The 18,652-nt window shown below is 44.8% G+C and overlaps 2 long non-coding RNA genes across 3 annotated transcripts in view; one reads left to right on the top strand and one right to left on the bottom strand.

The window, feature by feature from the left end:
* Positions 1-772: 772 nt before the first annotated feature.
* Positions 773-18,652, top strand: part of LOC105476794 (uncharacterized) — a 54,356-nt gene continuing 36,476 nt past the window's right edge. For both annotated transcript variants that reach the window (XR_011615719.1, XR_011615720.1), the window contains exon 1: positions 773-1,382. This is a non-coding gene — a long non-coding RNA (uncharacterized lncRNA). The remainder of the gene's footprint in view (positions 1,383-18,652) is intronic.
* On the bottom strand, positions 14,426-16,769 carry LOC139359607 (uncharacterized). The gene is made up of 3 exons (XR_011615716.1): positions 16,647-16,769; positions 14,660-14,710; positions 14,426-14,565 (listed from the first exon to the last, which is right to left on the bottom strand). It is a non-coding gene; the product is annotated as an uncharacterized lncRNA (long non-coding RNA).

The raw sequence follows: 18,652 nt of genomic DNA, 5'->3' as shown, positions 1-18,652 counted from the left end.
GGCTGCGACCAATTATTATTTTAGAGAAACAGTTAACAACTGCCTGACCTCACCTGATGGTTGGCCGTCACTCCTAGTGTGCGTGCCGTGTAGGAGCTGTTCCCCCCACCCACCCCCAACTCTAGCCGACTAGCTACCTCGTGTGGGAAGGAGCTCCCCCAACTCCCACTGCCCAGCCTGCTCCTCTCTAGAACAACCAGACTTTGTGGCCACAAAGAATTCTTCGAGCTAGGCACAGTGGCTCACACCTGTATTCTTAGCACTTTAGGAGGCTGAGGCAGGAGCCCAGAATTCAAGACCAGCCTGGGCAATGTAGCAAGACCCTGTCTCTACTAAACAAATTTTTAAGAAAGAGTTCGTGTCGAGAGATGTTCTTGCTTCTGCCCAGGAACAGCTGATAAAGCCAAGTCAACAGTAGCAGAGGGCTTTTCTGTGAGTTCTCAGCAGGGCCACCCTTAAAGGCAGGCACCAGAAGGCTGGGTGCAGTGGCTCATGCTTTTAATCCCAGCACTTTGGGAGGCCGAGGCAGGCAGATCACTTGAGCTCAGTAGTTAGAGACCAGCCTGGCCAACATGGTGAAACCCTGTCTCTACTAAAAATACAAAAATTAGCTGGGCATGATGGTGTGCACTTGTAGTCCCAGCTCTTCGGGAGGCTGAGGAAGGAGAATCGTTTGAACCCGGGAGGTGGAGGTTGCAGTGAGCCAAGATTGTACCACTGCACTCCAGCCTGGGCGACTGAGCAAGACTCCATTTCAAAAGAAAAAAAAGAAAAAAAAAAAAAGGCAGGCACTAGAGCTTCTGGAGCTATGAAAATGTATTGTTCTGAGACGTGACAGAAGTGCAAAAGATGAAGGTTAGATGAATGGAGGGGAGTTCATATTTTTTCAATGTGCTAGTAACTGTGTGAGGTGCTTCCACATGCCTTATCCTGTTTGCTCTTCACGGCAGTCCCTTGAAATAGATACTATGTATTGTAAATCCCAGCCCTGCCCCCTGCCCCCTGCCCGGCATTGCTGGCCTGCAACCAGTGTGCTCATAGGGAGTCCTGTGCTCAGAAGGACACCTGTGCTGTTTAATGCCCTGTTGTCACTGTGACGTGGTTTGGCTCTGTGTCCTCACCCAAATCGCATGTTGAATTGTAATCCCCACGTGTCGAGGGAGGGGCCTGGTGGGAGGTGATTGGATCATGGGGGTGGTTTCCCTCATGCTGTTCTCACGATAATGAGTGAGTGCTCACGAGATCTGATGGTTTTAAAGTGTGGCATTTCCTCCCTCCCGCGCGCTCTCTCTCCTGCTGCCTTGTGAAGAAGGTGCCTGCTTCTCCCTTCGCCTTCTGCCATGACTGCAAGTTTCCTGAGGCGTCCTCAGCCATGCAGAACTGTAAGTCAATTAGGCCTCTTTCCTTTATAAATCCCCCAGTCTCATGTATATTGTTATGGCAGTGTGAGAATGAACTACTACGCACTGCATTTCCATCTTGCACTGGACTCCACAAATTTGGTAGCAGGTCATGATTATACCCACTTTATAAATGAGGAAGCTGAGGCTCCAAAAAGTTACATAACCTGCCCAAGGCCATAGCTAGGAAATGGTGGATTTTGCACTTGGGAGTCAGACAGCCCTGTGTTCAAGACCAAACTCACCATTATGGTGCATTTCATTCAACAAAGTGTATATACTGAGGCCGGGTACAGGGACTCACACCAGTAATCCCAGCATTTTAGGAGGCCAAGGCGGGAGGATTGCTTGAGGCCAGGAGTTTAAGACCGGCCTGGACAAAGCAAGACCCTGTCTCTATTCTATGAAAATAAAAGTATAGGTATTGAGCATCTGCTCTAAGGCTGATATTCTCCTAGGCTCGTGGGATTCTTCGGTGAGCAAAATAAAGTCCCTACGCTCATGGGGCTTGCACTCTAACAAGGTGTGTGGTATGCGAGTGCTTTGGCTCTTAAAATGAGGACCCTGGATCTGCAGCCCAAAAACTTGTTAGAATCAGACACTCGGCGGGTGGGCCGAACAGTCGGTGTTTTAACAATCCTTCCAGGTGATTCTAATGCAACTCAAGTTTGAGAAACTGAACTAAAAGGTAATACAAAGTGCAGAGCAATGAGGGAGGGAGATGGGGAGTCTGCAGTTTAAACAGGATGGTGAAGGAGGGGCTCAGTGAAGGCTTCCCTCTGAGCAAAGCTGTGAAGGACATGAGGAGGTTGCCCCCTCTGGGGGACACATGAACCAGGCAGAGGCGGCGGCTGGCAGAGAGGCCTGAGGGCAGGAGTATGAGGAGCATGAGGGAGAGTGAGGGGCCAATGGCAGGGACGAAGTGTGGCAATCATGAGGCCATGTTTCATGTGTCACCAAGCCTCTGATTCTAATATGCTTTTCTTGCATATTCAAGCCATGCGACTGTTGCCTGGAGGGACCATTTGGGTATAGCCACCCGCAGAGGAGCAGGACAAATGAGGAGTTGTTTCTCAAGATGGGCAATCATGCCTTTCAAGGAGAAGACAGAGGACCCAAGCGTTCTCCAGTTTCCCCTCCAGCTTGAGTTATCTGAAAGCGCTGCTTAATGAATACACCGATCGGGCTTCATTGGGGAACAGAGGCTCCTAGCCAAGGCCCTTGATGTGGCATTCTCATTTTCTGGGTGGTAACCCTGAGGATAGATCAGGGACATTTTCATTAAGTGTCAAGTGTTTCTTGAGCTCCAGCAAATGACGCAGGAAGCTTCAGGACTCTACCACAGGGACAGCAAGTCTGCCATCTAAAGGCTTGCCTCAAACTTTCAGGGCCACACTTGTCATGCAGCGTGAAATCCCAAGGGAAAAAAATATTGGCACTGTTGACCAGCAGGGGCTCACCTTCTGCCTCAGAAGAGGCCCTGCCTCTGGTGACTTTGTAGTGTCATGCCCCAGGGAGGTCCCCCTCCTCTGTCTGTCTTTCTCATTGTGTTCCTAGTCTCGGCCCATTTTATAGATGTGAAAGCTGAGTCTCAGCTGGGAAATCATCTGTAAAATGGGGATAATGAGGAATTAAATGCAATGATACACATAGTGCACTTAATATACTATCTGACATAATAAAATCAGCACTCAAATGTTGGCTAATATTATCCAGCTGTCCAACCTGGAAGTTATCTTCCGTGTTCCCTTCTCATCACCCTCACATACAGTCCTTCATCCAGTCTATTCATCCTATACCCTTAATATTTCTTCCTTCCTCTTTTCTTCTACCACTAACAGTCCAAATCCTCCTCATCCCGCGTTTGAGGGAGGTACAGATTCTGCACAAGGGCTGAGATGGAGCTAGTAAGTGGTGGATTTGGCATGGAAACCCAGGACTGCTGAGATCCAAGACTTCAGTGATTCTCACATTAATGCATGCATCGGAATCACCTGGAATGCTTGTTAAAATACAGATTACTGGGCCCTATTTCCGGGGGGGTCTGATTCAGTGACTCTCACATTAACGCATGTATTGGAATCACCTGGAGTCCTTGTTAAATACGTATTACTGGGCCCTATTTCTGAGGGGTCTGATTCAGTGATTCTCACATTAATGCATGTATTGGAATCACCTGGAATGCTTGTTAAAATACAGATTACTGGGCCCTATTTCCGGGGGGTCTGATTCAGTGACTCACATTAACGTATGTATCAGATTCACCTGGAGTGCTTGTTAAAATACATTACTGGGCCCTGTTTCCGGGGGGTCTGATTCAGTGACTCTCACATTAATGCATGTATTGGAATCACCTGGATTGCTTATTAAACTACGGATTACTAGGCCCTATTTCTGAGGGGTCTGATTCAGTGACTCTCACATTAACGCATGTATCAGAATCACCTGGAGTGCTTGTTAAACTACAGATTACTGGGTCCTATTTCCGGGGGTCTGATTCAGTGGGTCTTGGGTGAGGAACAAGAATTTGCTTTACTAGCAAGTTCCCAGGTGATGCTGATGCTGTTGATTCAGGGGCCACACTTTGGGAACCAATGCATTTTAGCAAACTGGTGGTTCTCAACCCTGGCTGTACATTGCAATCACCTGAGCACTTAAAAATTCTGATGCCAGCTCCCCTCTCTGAAAATCTGATTGAATTGGTCCACAGTGGTGTCCAGACATTGGCATCATTTTCTAACGTGCAGCCAGGAATTAGGATCACTCCTCTAAACGCTGTCAATAGGGAGTATAGAAGGAGTAGCAGGTTCCTGAAGGCAAATAATGGTCCCTTTTCCCTAAAATACAGAAACATAATGACTTCTGCTTTCAAGCTCAAAATCCACAGCATTACGAACCAATCTGTTCAGCCCCGGTTAGATGCTAACTGAATTTCCTCTCTGGGCTGGATCTTGTTCTCTGTGGCTTTTTCAACAACCTGAGTGTGGACTGATTGAGGCCAACTGTTTGGTGGGAAATGACAAGATGGAAGTCCGTTGAGAAGCTGATGACAGGTCTACCTTGCAACTGGGCATTTTTCTTGCAAATAATCATCTGTGGTGATTTCACTTAAGTTTGCAGAAGCATGTTTTACGACCACAGTCCTTGCATAATTATGCAACGGAAATGTATTTGAAATTGCTTAAATGGTTATATATAGGCAGGATTTGCTCAAGCATTTAATGTATACTTTTTAAAAGTCCACACGCCATTGGATTACCATTGAAATACGCTGTTGAAATTGGAGTTTGCTGTTCACAGTTTAGTGCTGAGAAAGAGGAGGGTGTTTTGTATAACCTAAAAGCAATAATGCATTTAGAAGGCAACCATTAATTCTTTCTAAGGATGATTAAATCTTATCTTGTGATTAATTGTTTAGGAACTAGGCATGGAGGCTGTGGCTACTGCCTTAAAGCGCAAGGAAAGTAAAAACAAACAAACCCCCCCCCAAACCAAAAAAGTCCAAACAAGAAAAGGTGAATATCTTAGTTCATTGGCTATTAATACAAAAACGGTGAGGATGTTGTCTGGATAGAAGAGGAAGAAGAGAAGTTGGAATCATGGGGTGGTAGGCCTCCAGACTCGGAGCCGAAGAAGGCATCTAACCAGGGAGTTCAAGTCCAATGGGTACGGAAGTCTAAATGAGTGAAGGACCAGCATGTGCCTCTTTTTTTCTTTTTTCTTTTCCTTTTCTTTTCTTTTCTTTCTCTTTCTCTTTCTCTCTTTCCCTTCTTTCCCTCCCTCCTTTCTTTCTCTCTCTCTCTCTCTCTCTCTCTCTCTCTCTTTAGATGGTGTTTCGCTCTTGTTGCCCAGGCTGGACTGCAGTGCAGGGGTGCAATCTCAGCTCACTGCAACCTGTGCCTCCCGGGTTCAAGCAATTCTCCTGCCTCAGCCTCCTGAGTAGCTGGGATTACAGGAATGCGCCACCACGTCCAGCTAGTTTGTTGTTGTTGTTTTTTGAGATAGTCTCGCTTGGTTGCCCAGGCTAGAGTGCAGTGGTGCAATCTTGGCTCACTGCAACCTCCACCTCCGGGGTTCAAGCAATTCTTCTGCCTCAGCCTCCTGAGTTGCTGGGACTACAGGTGTGTGCCACCACGCCCCACTAATTTTTGTATTTTGAGTAGAGACGTGGTTTCACCATATTGGCCAGGCTGATCTTGAACTCCTGACCTCGTGATCTGCCTGCCTCAGCCTCCCAAAGTGCTGGGATTACAGGCGTGAGCCACCGCACCCAGCCTTTTTTTTTATTTTCATTTTTTTTTTTTTTTTTTTTAGTAGAGATGGGGTTTCTTCATGTTGGTCAGGCTGGTCTCTAACTCCCAACCTCAGATGATCCGCCCATCTCGGCCTCCCAAAGTGCTGGGATTACAGGCGTGAGCCACCATGCCTGGCTGTGCCCCTTTCAAAAGGAGCAGCCAGCTGTTCCATCCATGAATGTGGGCCCCATTCCATCAAACTTCTCTGAGTTTTCAAGATAAGACAGAATTCAAGACTTTTTGTTTTGTTTTGAGACAGGACCTCACTCTGTCACCCAGGCTGGCATGCAGTGGCGCGATCTTGGCTCACTGCAACCTCTGCTTCCCGGGCTCAAACAATTATCTTGCCTCATCCTCCTTAGTAGCTAGGACTACAGGTGTGAGCTACCAATGCCTGGCTAATTTTTGTAGAGATGGGGTTTCACCCTGTTGACCAGGCTGGTTTCAAACTCCTGAGTTCAAAGCAATCCACTTACCTCGGCTTCCCAGAGCACTGGGATTACAGGCATGAACCACAGAGCCCAGCCTAGAATTCAAGATTTTAATATAAACTTTCCCAATTTAAAAAGGTGCTTAGGCTGTGTGTGGTGGCTTACCCAGCACTTTGGGAGGCCGAGGTGGGCAGATCACCTAAGGTCAGGAGTTTGAGACCAGCCTGGCCAATATGGCAAAACCCCTGTCTCTACTAAAAATACAAAAATTACCTGGGCGTGGTCGTGGGTGCCAGTAATCCCAGCTAGTCGGGAGGCTGAGACAGGAGAATCACTTAAACCTGGGAGGCGGAGCTTGCAGTGAGCTGAGATGGCGCCACTGCACTCCAGTCTGGGTGACAGAAGTGAAACTCTGTCTCAAAACAAACAAACAACTCATTTAGGCTGGGCGTGGTGGCTCATGCCTGTAATCCCAGCATTTTGGGAGGCTGACATGGGAAGACTGACTGAGGCCAGGAGTTTGAGACCAACCTGAGCGATATAGCAAAACCACATCTCCACAAAAAATTACATATAAAAAAGCAAGGCAGCTAGGCACGGTGGCTTACATCTGTAATCCCAGCACTTTGGTAGGCCAAGGTAGGTGGATCATGAGGTCAGGAGATCATGACCATCCTGGCTAACACGGTGAAACCCCATCTCTGCTAAAAATACAAAAAATTAGCTGGGCATAAACCCTATTTTTACTAAAAATACAAAAATCAACCGGGTGTGGTGGCATGCATCTGTAGTCCCAGCTACTCAGGAGGCTGAGGCAGGAGAATCGCTTGAACCCGGGAGGTAGAGGTTACAGTGAGCCGAGATCACGCCACTGTACTCCAGCCTGGGAGACAGAGTGAGACTCTGTCCCAAAAAACAAAAACAAAACGAAACAACAAAATGACCAGGCATGATGACATATGACCGTAGTCCCAGCTACTCAGGAGGCTGAGGTGGGAGGATCTCTTGAGCCCAGGAGTTAAAGGGTGCAGTGAGCTCTGATAGCACCACTGCACTCCAGCCTGGGCGACAGAGCAAGATCTTCTCGTGCTCTTTTTTTTTTGAGATGGAGTCTCACTCTGTCGCTCAGGCTGGAGTGCAGTGGTGTGATCTTGGCTCACTGCAACCTCTGCCTCCTGTGTTCAAGCGATTCTCCTGCCTCAGCCTCCCAAGTAGCTGGGACTACAGGTGCCCACTACCATGCCTGGCTAATTTTTTTGTATTTTTAGTAGAGATGGGGTTTCACCATGTTTGCCAGGCTGGTCTCAAAATCTCCTGGTCTCAAGTGATCTGTTCACCTCGGCCTCCCAAAGTGCTGGGATTACAGGCCTGAGCCATCACGCCCAGCCAGGACCTTGTATCTTGAAAGAAAGAAAGAAAGCTTGCTTAAATAAGATAAATATTCTGTGGGCTTTATTTAGATCATATCAATGATCTTGCCCAATCCCCTTATTTTACAGAGAAGAAACATGCCCTAGAGGGTTTATTGATTTAAATAAAGGCAGTCCACTCAGAGATCCTTTGCCTTCAGGGCGTTCATAGTCATGTGTGGGGAAAAGGTAGGAAATAGAGGTGGACTATGATGGAGTGGCCTCTAGAATGCAGTTAACGGAGAAGCGGTGGTCAGGAAGGACCTCTCTCCAGGGAGGAATTCTCAGCTGAGTCTTGGCAGAGTAATAGGAGTTAGCCATCAAGAATGATGCTGCTTTGCAAACACCCAGGGATATGAATGGTTGAAGAACCGCAGGCAGCTGTGGGACTGAACCCAGGTATAGAACCAAAAGGTCACAGGCTAAACCCCAAGGAGACTGAGTAATTGTGAGATTCCGATATGGCTAAAACTGTAGCCCATGCCCCAAGATTTATTTTTGCAGTGGTGAAGGAAAAAGATGAGTTAACTGTCTGAGAATCTGAGAGCGGGGCTTAGCCACGCCTGAGGAAAAGGGTGATATGTCAGGTGGTGAAGTATAGTTTTGGCTTTTGGTTTTTTCCCTACTTGCTCTGAAATCAGCATTCCAAGCTCTATCATCAGAACCCCTGAAAGGCTGCCTGATTCCTTCATGGAAATAGCTCCTTCTGCTTTTAAGAGCTCCCGGTGTTCTGAGTGGATGAGTCTTCACATTTCAAAAATCAACGTGATTTCCCTTCGGTAACCTTGGCATTCATTGCACCTGATCAGGGAGGTTTTCTTTTTCAGTCCTGATGCCTTAAAAGAGGGAATCCAGATTGTTTTTCTGTGTTTCATGTGCTTGGGGGAGTTTTTTTTTTTTTTTTTCCTACTCATATTGTTACTCAAACAGGGACCATTAGGTATGGACAGGAATAAAGGTTGTCTTACTTCCTCCCTAGGTCAATTGTTAACTGTCTGTCTCCATAACTTCTTTAAATGTTGACGTCTCACCACTTTCAGTATTTCCTTGGCACTGTGATAGACTTTAGGATCTGGACTCTGCCCCTGCCCCCATGAAGCAGGAAAGAGACAGCCATGGGCTATCAAAGTTGATATGGTTTGGCTTTGTGTCCCCACCCAAATCTCACCTTGAATTGTAATCCCTATAATCCCCACCTGTCAAAGGCAGGAACAGGTAGAGGTAATTGAATCGTGGGGATGGTTTTCCCTCATGCTGTTCTCGAGATATTGAGTCTCATGAGATCTGATGGTTTTATGTGTCTGGCATTTCCTCTGCTGGCACTCATTCTCCTGCCACCCTGTGAAGAGGTGCCTTCCGTTGTGATTGTAAGTTTCCTGAGGCCTTCCCAGTCGTGCAGAGCTGTCAGTTACACCTCTTTCCCTTATAAATTATGCAGGCTTGGGTACTCCGTAGCAGCGTGAGAATGGACTAATACAAAAGTCATGACATCGTTAAATATGACGTCTTCCAACTGCAACAACAACAAAATTACAAAACAGAATCAGGGGTTTAGCAGGAATCTTATGGCAGGGAGTCGAGAGTTTGATTCCTTTTATTGTTGGGAACACTGATTCTACAAGCAAATGAATCTTGACCTGCCATGTATTTTTTATTTCTCTTAAATTAAAGAAGAAGAAATGGTCCAGGTATTGTGGCTCATGCCTTTAATCCCAGCACTTTGGGAGGCCAAGAGGTGGGTCACCTGAGGTCAGGAGTTTGAGACCAGCCTGGCCAACATGGCGAAACTGTCTCTACTAAAAATACAGAAATTAGCCAGGTGTGGTGGTGTTTGCCTGTAATCCCAGCTACTCAGGAGCCTGGGGCTGGAGAATCACTTGAACCCGGGGGACAGAGGCTGCAGTGAGCCGAGATTGTGCCACACACTCTGGCCTGGGTAACACAGCAAGATTCCATCTCAAAAAAAGAAAAAGCTGGGTGCGGTGGCACACGCCTGTAATCCCAGCACTTTGGAAGGCCAAGGTGGGCAGATCACGAGGTCAGAAGATCAAGACCATCCTGGCTAACACGGTGAAATCCGTCTCTACTAAAAAAAATTAGCTGAGTGTGGTGGCAGGCGCCTGTAGTCCCAGCTACTTGGGAGGTTGAGGCAGTAGAATGGCGTGAACCCGGGAGGCAGAGCTTGCAGTGAGCCAAGATCACACCACTGCACTCCAGCCTGGGTGAGACTCTGTCTCAAAAAAAAAAAAAAAAAAAAAAAAAAAGGAGCTAAAATTTACATAACAAAATCACCATTTTAACCACTTTTGAGTATTGAGTTCAGTTATTTTTTTTTTTTTTAGCATAACGCCATGTAACCATCACCATGATCTAATTTCTGAACATATTACCCCCAAAAGAAACCCCATACCCGCTCCTCATTCTCTTACCCCTAGCTCCTGGCAAACAATAATCTACTTTCTATCTCTCTGGATTTGCCCATGGATATTTCATGTAAATAGAATCATGCAATATGTGGCCTTTTCTTTCTGGCTTCTTTCACTTAGAATGTTTTCGAGGTTCATCCATGTTGTAGCATATATCAATGCATCATTGCTTTTTATGGCTGAATAATGTTCCATTGTATGGATATACTAAATTTTGTTTATCCATTCATCAGTTGACGGGCATAGGGGCTGTTACCACCTTTTGGCTATTTTGAGTAGCGCACCTATGAACATCTGTGTACAAATTTTTGTCTGAACACTTGTTTCAGTTCTTTTCAGCTATACAGCTAGGAGGTGAATTGCTGGGTCACGTGGTAATTCTACATTTAACTTTTCGAGGAACTGCCACACGTTTTTTACAGTGGCTGAACCATTATACACTCCTACCAGCAATTTATTAGGGTTGCAATTTCTCCACATTCTCACCAACACTTGTCATTGTTTGTCTTTTTTATTATAGCCATCCTTGTGGGTGTGAAGTGATATCTCATTGTAGTTTTAATTTTCATTTCCCTGGCTAGTGATGCTGAGCATCTTTTCATATGCTTGTTGGCCATTTGTATATGCTCTTCGGAGAAATGTCTATTCAAGTTCTTTGTTAATTTTTCATTGGGTTGTTTATTTTGTTTTGTTTTCCTTTTTAGAGATAGGATCTTGCTTTGTCACCCAGGCTGTAGTGCAGTGGCACAATCATAGCTCACTGAAACCTCAAACTCCTGGGCTGAAGTGATTTTCCCACCTTGTCCTCCCAAGTAGCTGGGACTAGAGGTATACGCCACCATGCCCAGCTAATTTCTAAATTTTTTGTAGAGACAGGGTCTTGCTTTGTTGCCCAGGTTTGTCTCCAACTCCTGGTTTCAAGTGATCCTTAAGCCTCAGCCTCTAGAGCACTGAGATTACAGGTGTCAGCCACTGTGTCTGGCCTGTTTGTCTTTTTGTTGTTGACTTGTAAGAGGTCTTTATATATTGTGGATTCTTTGTATGTTCTGGACTCATATCTATGATTTGTAAATATTTTCTCCCATTCCATAGACTGTCTTTTCAATTTCTTGACAGTGTTTTTTGAGGCACAAAAGTTTTCAATTTTGATGAAATCCAATTTATGTTTTATTTTGTTGTTTGTGCTTTTGGGGATCTAAGAAAATTTTGCCTAATACAAGGTCACAAAAATTTTCACCTATGTTTCATTCTAAGAACTGGTTTCTGGCCGGGCGCGGTGGCTCAAGCCTGTAATCCCAGCACTTTGGGAGGCCGAGACGGGCGGATCACGAGTTCAGGAGATCGAGACCATCCTGGCTAACACGGTGAAACCCCGTCTCTACTAAAATACAAAAAAAATTAGCCGGGCGAGGTGGCGGGCGCCTGTACTCCCAGCTACTCGGGAGGCTGAGGCAGGAGAATGGCGTGAACCCGGGAGGCGGCGCTTGCAGTGAGCTGAGATCCGGCCACTGCACTCCAGCCTGGGCAACAGAGCTAGACTCCGTCTCAAAAAAAAAAAAAAAAAAAAAAAAAAAAAAAAAAAAAAACCTGGTTTCTTACATTTAGGTATTTGATCCATTTTGAATTAATGTTTGTTTGTGGTATGAGGTGGGGACCCAACTTTATTTTTTTGCATGTGGATATCTAGTTGTCTTGGCAACATTTATTGGAAAGACTATTCTTTCACCATTACATGGTCTTGGCACGTTTGTCAAAAATCAGTTGACAATGGATGTGTGGATTTATTTCTGAACTCTCAATTCTATTTTTACCATTTATCCTTATGCTAGTATCACACTGGTTAGATTACTATAGCTTTGTAATATAGTTGTGTCCAATGTAGTTGTGTCACACCCCTGCCTCCCCCGACCCCCATTTAATTGCCCTGGCCAGAACCTCTAGTACAATGCCAAATAAAAATGGCAAAAGTGGAAGTGCTTGTCTACTTCCTGATCTTTAAGGGGAAAGCCTTCAGTCTTTTGCCATTAAGTATGATGGTGGAGGCACTTTCATAGATGCCCTTATCAAGGTTGATGAAGGTTTCCTTCTACTTGTAGAGTGTTTTCATCACGAAAGGGTATTGAATTTTTTAAAGTATTTATTCTGTGTCTACTGACGTGGTCATATTATTTCTTTATTAATATATGAGATTTTTTTTCTCCTTGACACCAAATACATGGTATCTTTTCCAATACCACTTCTCAAGTTCTTTGACGCCAACTGCATGGCCAATAATCCAATTCAGTTCTGACATGAACTGTCCAAAGTTAGCCCAGACCCGAGAGGTTAAAGGCTCAGTCCCATAACACTGCTCCCACTTCAGACACCAGCCACAAATGGAGTGCCCAGGCTACTCACATTTCTGCCCAGCCGACTACAATTTTGGGAGTTCCAATCACCTCTCCCCAGGTTCAATAATTGAATAGAATGACTTTCAGAACTCAGGAAAACACTATTTCCAGTTTGTAATAAAATATGCAACTCAGGAATAGCCAGATGGAAGACATGCATTGGGCAAGGTACATGATTTAAAAATTCAGTAAATATTGATTGCATTAATGACATAAATGCCACTGCCTAACAACAGAGTAGTTGTGAATGTTTTAGTTGTGTATGTGTGGTTAATTGGTGGTGGTGGTGGTGGTGGTTCTATAGCATCTAAGGTGAATTGCCCCTAGTCATCACTGTCCTGTATCTCAGTGTACCTGACTTGTCACAACCTCTTGGAAATGGCTGTCCAGGGGTTCATACAGGTGAGCCTTTCCTGGAGTCAAACCAGAGCTGACAACTATACAGAAATCCTGTGACCTTGACCGTTTTAACATTTGGACTAGCTAAATCAGACGATAGATCTTTACCTTCCAAATGTTCAGGCCTAAAATGTTATTGTCAACTCCTAAGTGCGTTATGCATTAGAAAGCTACAAAGAGTTAATTCCAAGAAGCCATTCTTATTAATCTTGGCATCTGGATAAAAACTAAATTTGGGACCTCAATTACCTGATCGCGTCCCATGTAGATTTAGCCGGCAGTAATATTGATGAGGGCAGCAATCATTTCTCCCACTTGGAGACCCAATTGCAATCCCATCCTAAGCAATCTGTCCTTCAAGTGCATCCGGAAGTGGGCATTATTTTCTCTTCTGTTTTGTTGTAGAGAGTTTTTCACTTCCATAATCTTTAACCCTTTGTGCTCCATAGCACAGCCCTACTTGACTGAAGAAGAGAAATCATACCACGAATATTTCAATTGTCCTTTATAGTTTAGGAAGCATTTAATGTTATCTTGTCTCAGTGAATCCCGATCATTGCTCAGTAAATATGTTTGACTATGCTCATTCATCAGAGGTGGGACACGAGGTTTGAAGATGTTAAGTCACCTGCCTGTGCCATCCAGTTGGTAAGGGGCAGAGAGAGAGTCGGGACTCAAACTGTGCTAATTTTTCTGGACTTATAGGCTACAGAGGATGTCATTAAATAGGTCTGGGTGTTTTCAAAAGGACACAGACACAAAAGACCAAAACTTCAGTGGCTTGTGGGGGTGATGAAGGGCAAAGTCTGATTGAAAGACTGTGAGGGAGGAGAGGATTTTGAAGAGGGGATTGGAATGGGCATTATTGGCAGGTGATACAGTGATACTGCCATCAACTGCTGAACATCCCAGCCTCTCCAGCAGAGGTTTGTGTCACTGACCTTCATTTATTTGTAGTTCCCCTACACCAACCCTTGTCAATTATCTCCCTGGTGAATTATTGGTGATGTATTTTTGATCCCAAACCACCTGGCGCACATCTGGTCATCTACCTAGACAGTGGGTGTGTGGTCAGAGAGCGTGAATTCCTCTGTGTAACTCTATGCAAAATAAGTCATGGAAGCAAATCCTTATTTTAAAAAATAGTCAAGCAGTGGTGGCAAAGGTCATGCACCCTGGGAAAGATGAAGAGCCTTCTCCAAGCCATGCTCCTGTCATTAGGACCAGCTGGTAACTGGTCCTGTATGAAGGAGAGAGAGCAGTAGCTTTGTGAAGAGAGCAGCTTTATGTTACCTTTGCTCTTTGGCATTTTATCCCTGAACAAAGGGAAGGAGAATGAGACCTGATGGAATTCGTCCATTCATCTATTCTTTGCATTTAATTCTGTATTCCTTCACTCAATAACTATGTATTGGCCGGGAACAGTGGCTCATGCCTATAATCCCAGCACTTTGGGAGGCCAAGGCAGGTGGATCAGCTGAGGTCAGGAGTTCGAGACCAGCCTGGCCAACATGGTGAAACCCTGTCTCTACTAAAAATACAAAAATCAGCCAGGCGTGGTGGTGTGTGCCTGTAATCCCAACTATTTGGGAGGTTGAGGCGGGAGAATCGCTTGAACCTAGGAGGCGGAGATTGCAGTGAGCCGAGATCACATCATTGCACTCCAGCCTGGGCAGCAGAACAAGACTCCATCTCATAAAAACAAACAACAACAACAAAAACTATGTATAAGCATCTACTGGGGTCTGTGCTGAGCACTCAGGATGCGACAATGAACAAACCAGATACCATCTTTGCCTTCGTGAAGCTTGGAGTCTAATGGAGAAAGAGAAATCAATAATTACAAATAAGGTAAAGAGTCAGTAGGAAAGTAAAGGATCCCATTGCTAGAGAACACTAAGAGACTTACTTGGATTCCATGATCATAAAGATGTCTTCTTGAGGATGTGGCAGTTAAGTCCTGTTTTAAACATGAGAAGGAGCCCATTTTGAGGTAGGGAAAATGGCTAGGGGAAGAATTTTCCATTCAAAGCACATTCTAAAGCACAAAGGAACAGCACACGCAAAGGCCCTGAGGCAGCAAAGAGATTAGACCTTCGGGAAAAAAAAAAATGGAACAAACCTGCTGGGCTGGTGGCTCATGCCTGTAATCCCAGCACTGTGGGAGGCTGAGGTGGGCAGATCACCTGAGCTCAGGAGTTTGAGGCCAACCTGGCCAACATGGTAAAACCCTGTTTCTACTAAAAATACAAAAATTAGCTGGGCGTGGTGGCACATGCCTGTAGTCCCAGCTACTTGGGAGGCTGAGGCACAAGAATTGCTTGAACCTGGGAGGCGGAGGTTGCGGTGAGCCAAGATTACGCCACTGCACTCTAGCCTGGTTGTCAGAGTGAGACTGTGTTTCCAACAACAACAAAAAAGAAACTCATTACAGCTAATGAGTGAGTAGGAAGCAGAATGGTAGGTAGGGGCCAGACCATTGCAAGGCCTTCCTCCTTTCTCCAAAGCCTCCTACTCCCCACTAACCCATGAGACTTTGCAAGAGTGTGTCCAATAGAAAAGGGTCAATCAATTTTTCACTCCCTTACAATCTACATCCACTCTTCTACCATGGCGGCTTGACCTTGTAACTTTGCTTTAACCAATAGTATGTGAAGGTGGCAAGGGCTAGAAATGTGCTTATGCAGCTGGGAATATCCCCGTGTGCTCCTGCCTTTTCCCATTAAAAGAACATGCTCTGGGGAATCTCGGAAAGACAGACATCTGGAACAGACCTGGACCCAATCTGAAGCCCAGAGTCAAGCTCCACCAAGCCCAGGTTAAGGCAGTATACCATTGAGCTCTTTGTTTTTTTCCACTGAGTTTCTGGTTTTTTTTCCATTGAATTTTTGAAGAGACTTGTTACATAGCATTATTCTTCCAATAGCTGACTAATACAAGCAGAACAATGAGGACTTCTCTAAGAAATGATTGACAGAGAAGGCATATGTTAGTCTGGAGAATGGAAGAAAAAAAGGAACCTAAGAAAGGAAAGTAAAATGTGTCACATGACAGAAAGATGAGATTTGTTCCGTGTAACCCTAAAGTAGATGTCTGAGATCCATGAGCAGATATATAGGGACACAGGTTTAGCTATACCTTGGGAAGAACTTTTTATCAACTAAAATGTCAGGAAAATGAAATGACTTATCTCAGAGACTGTCTTTCACTACCAGAGGGCATAGAAATGACGATTAGTGCCTACTATGTGCTGAGGACTCATATTTTTCTTTTGTGGTAATTCTCACACACAAATTTTTGAGATAATAATTATTCTATAGATAAGGGACTTGAGATTCAGAGAAGATAAGTAACTTGCAAAAATCTAGAGCCAGTAAATTGCAGAAGCAGGATTTGAACTTAGTCTGGCTGGTACTAAAATCCTGCTGATTTAGAAGCTGGTTTCCAGGAGATCCCAGTGCCGAATGGAGAGTGACACCTAAAGCCTGGGTCCATAAGCCATCCCGTTTCAGGGATAAAGTTTTCACTTGTATTTGGCAAGTTTTCACTACTGGGGAAAGAGGAGGAGCGGGAAGGGAAAGGAGAAAGGTAATGAGTTTTTCATAATGTTGAATTGCTCCATTTAAATGGTTTTCTTTTATTCTGACATTCTATCTTTTCAATTATTCTTTTACAAAAATCCAATAATGATATTTAATGATTCAATAATGTTCCTTGTCAGTGTCCCTGGATATTTTAGAATGATATGGGATGTGAAACCTAAAAGTCTAGAAACCACTCTCTGGATGACATCCAAGGACTCTTCCAGCCTAAACTTTTATAACTTTTCTTTCTGAACTCTAAAGGTCAAGTTACAGGCTCGAGGGCCTCAGGAGCCAGCCTGGGCCTGCACTTGCCTCAAGGCCGAGGGAGGACTGTAAGGTTGGCTGCCTTCTCCTGGCTGGGAAAGGAGGGGAAAGTCTTCCGGATCGTTCGCTGCATGAGAGCTGTCTGCCTTTCTCTCAGGCCACCCATTTTGCTGATTCAATGGCAGTAGGTCAGCGGTGTCTCATCCGTAATGGTCTCTGTCATAATGTTATGACAGAAAGGGTGTGGCTTGTCTAGGTGCCCGTCTGAGATGAGAACACCTGTTAAGCAGCTAAGCTGAGCTGTGTTTATACTGATGAGCCCTCACAGCAGAAACCTCACCCCCACCCCTCAGTAGAGAGTCAAAGTGGTCAAAGGTGGTAGGGTGGTGGGGGAGAGGGGGGCGGTCAGCCCCTTAGCCACAGGTGAAGCTAATTAGCAGGGACTTCTGGGAGGCTGCAATCCTGACTGATTTTTTTTTTTTTTTTTTTTGAAAGACAGGGTCTCTGCCCAGGTCGGAGTGCAGTGGTGCAGTCACAGCTTACCGCAGCCTTGATCTCCCAGGCTCAGATGATCCTCCTGTCTCAGCCTCCCGAGTAGCTGGGACTACAGGCTTGTACTACCCTGCCCAGCTAACTTTTGTATTTTTTGTAGAGATGGGGTCTTGCTGTGTTGCCCAGGCTAGTCTCAAACTCCTGGGCTCAAACAGCCCTCCTGCCTCAGTCTCCCAAAGTGCTGGGATTATAGGCATGAACCACTATGCCCACCTCCACCCCACCACTTTTTTAAAAACAGCTTCATTGAGATATAATTTACATACCATATAATTCACCCATTTAAAGAGTATGATTCAGTGATTTTTAGAATTAATATATTCACAAATACACACAACTCTCACCACAGTCAATTTTAGAACATTTTCATTGCCTCAACAAGAAATCCATACCTTTTAGCTGTCACTTCCCCTCTCATTCATTCCACACCCTCCTGCCCCTGGCAGCCACGAGTCTAGTGTCTGTCTCTATCAATTTCCCTATTCTGGACATTTCATATAAATCGAATCATATAATATGTGGCGTTTTGTGACTGGCTTTTTTCACGTGGCATGATGGTTTCAGGATTTATCTATGTTGTAGCAGGTCTCAACACTTCATTCCATTTTTTTTAGACTTAGTTTGTAGAATGGTTTTAGGTTCACAGCAAAAATGAGCAGAAAGTACAGAGAATTTCCTCAACCCCACACTTACATAGCCTACCCCACTGTCAACACTGGCACCAGAGTGGTACATTTGTTAGAACTGGTGAAACTCTACGGACACGCTATTATCACTTAAAGTCCATAGTTTACATTAGGATTCACTGTTGGTGGACATTCTATAGATGCTGACAAGTGCATAATGGCATTGGCAGGTATTCACCATTACAGTATTATACAGAATAGTTTCACTGCCCTTAAAATCCTCTCTGTTTTGCTATTCGTCCCTCCCCCAAAGTAACTATTGATATTTTTACTGTCTCCATAGTTTTGCTTTTTCTGGAATGTCATGTAGTTAGAATAATGCAGCATGTAGCCTTTTCAGATTAGCTTCTTTCACTTAGTAGCATGTCAACAACATTTCATTGTCTGGATATACCACAGTTTATTTCTCCCTTCACCTACTGAAGGACATCTTGGTTGCTTCCAAGTTTGGACAGTTATCAACACGGCTGCTATACTTTATTTCTTCTCTTGGTTGAATAATATTCCATGGATATAACATTTTGTTTATCTACTTATAGTCGGGTGTTTAGGTTGTTTCTACCTTTTGGCTATTGTGAACAGTGTTGTTATGAACAAACTGAGCCTGTTTTCAAACAAATATTGTTTTCAGTTCTTTTGGGCATATACCTAGGAGAGCAATTGCTGGGTCATATGGTAACTCTATATTTAACCATGAGATGGGCTGGGCGCAGTGGCTTATGCCTGTAATCCCAACACTTCAGGAGGCCGAGGCGGGCGGATCATGAGGTCAGGAGATTGAGACCATCCTGGCTAACATGGTGAAACCCCGTCTCT

Source organism: Macaca nemestrina, chromosome 17 (genome assembly GCF_043159975.1).
Source record: "Macaca nemestrina isolate mMacNem1 chromosome 17, mMacNem.hap1, whole genome shotgun sequence".
Lineage (NCBI taxonomy): Eukaryota > Metazoa > Chordata > Mammalia > Primates > Cercopithecidae > Macaca > Macaca nemestrina.
The sequence above is the reverse complement of the archived record's forward strand: the minus strand, read 5'-3'. Positions and strand labels throughout refer to the sequence as shown.